Source organism: Rhinopithecus bieti, unplaced genomic scaffold, assembly GCF_001698545.2.
Source record: "Rhinopithecus bieti isolate Rb0 unplaced genomic scaffold, ASM169854v2 scaffold_48197, whole genome shotgun sequence".
NCBI lineage: Eukaryota > Metazoa > Chordata > Mammalia > Primates > Cercopithecidae > Rhinopithecus > Rhinopithecus bieti.
This window is the reverse complement of record NW_016819410.1, coordinates 1,301,108-1,302,672: the sequence shown is the minus strand read 5'-3', so window position 1 is coordinate 1,302,672 and position 1,565 is coordinate 1,301,108. Positions and strand designations below refer to the sequence as shown.

Below are 1,565 nucleotides of genomic sequence, written 5' to 3'. Positions count from 1 at the left end.
TTAGTTTTTTCTGTTTTCAGAGTAAAGTAACCTTAGATAAGGAGTCCCTGATTCAAGTTCAGAACTGGGATGGCAAAGAAACCACCATAACGAGAAAGCTGGCGGATGGGAAAATGGTGGTGGTGAGTGAGCTGGTCCTCTCTATCTTCCCACCTTCTGCACAACTAATATAAAATCACCCAAATAACTTGTTTTAAAACAATGAAAATGAATGCCATTTTCCTTGTTCTCATAGTTTAAAAGAATGAGAAAAAATTATGAAATAACTGTATAATCACAAGTATTATACAAAATGTGTGTAGATTGAGGAACTAAAAAACTAAAGAGAATGAAAATACTATGCAGCCTAATCCTTTTGACTCTACAGGTAAACCAAAGCAAGCATGTATTTGTGCAATGAAGATATTAGCAGGGGTTGAGGGTTGTTGCCAATCCTCTACTCCACTCCAGGATTAACTTCTCACTGTTTTTCCATCTCAACACCAAACAAAAACATGAAAAGGAAATCTAGACCAGGGATAAGAAGCTGAGGTGGTGTTTTTTTGGTGTATGAATGAGTTACATGTCACTACCATGTCCCTATGTTTTCATATATTAATATTATTTCCCCAACTTCCACAATAATCCTGTAAGGTAAGGCTTATTATCCCATTTAACAGTGAGGAAACTGAAATTCAGACATTGACTTACCTAAGGATATGCAGCTAGAAAAATGTGGTGGTACTGAGATGAGCAGTCAGATTGTTTTCACTGGACAATCTATATTTTATAGAATCCAACCTACTCCCTTTCAGATGGTTTCCCAGGTCACCTTCCCCACTCTCCAGAGTAGAAGGATGTGTGTTCATGATTTTCCTCCTCCCAAACCCCCACCTATACCAAAATGAATAAAAAGGTAACTTTCTACATAATATAAAATAGTTCTAAGGGAATATGCAAGATTCGTGTGTAGGTTACAAAAATCTAAACTCATTTCTTAATACAGTGATTTTTTTTCTTTCTACGATGAAGGGTACATTTTATTCCTTATAAAGTCACAAGGGGAAGACTAAGGATGATTGATTTTATTGCTGTTTATAATGACATAAGCCAATAAACAGAAAGCTTTTATAGTTCATTAGAAAGAACACTACACTCAGAATCCAAGGATGTGGATTTCCACCCCTGCCATTCAGTACTTATGTGACTTTGGACAATTCATTAAATCTCTTCAATATTCAGATTCCTTGCCTTCAAGATGTAGACAGTGTCTTTGTCAAAGGTTTTCTGAGAGAATTAAGTATTGTCATGTGTATATTAGTGCCCTGAAACCATAAAATACTACGTCAATGTAACCTAGTATTATCATTTAGAAAATGTAGAGTATGTAAAATAGCAAAATGCATCAATGTTGACATTTAAAATATTTAAATAAAAACTTCAAATTTCAAATTGTTTACTTTGCTTTATACATATATAAACATTATATATACCCTAATATGTGATTTGCCACATATAGGTTATATAGAACATGGCAAAACCAGCTAACAGATAGGTCCTATCTATAGTCTATATAGATCTCATAT

General features: G+C 34.1%; 1 protein-coding gene across 4 annotated transcripts in view; it reads left to right on the top strand.

Annotated features, from left to right (window-relative positions):
• Positions 1-1,565, top strand: part of FABP12 (fatty acid binding protein 12) — a 10,594-nt gene that overhangs the window by 7,591 nt on the left and 1,438 nt on the right. The window lies entirely within an intron of this gene.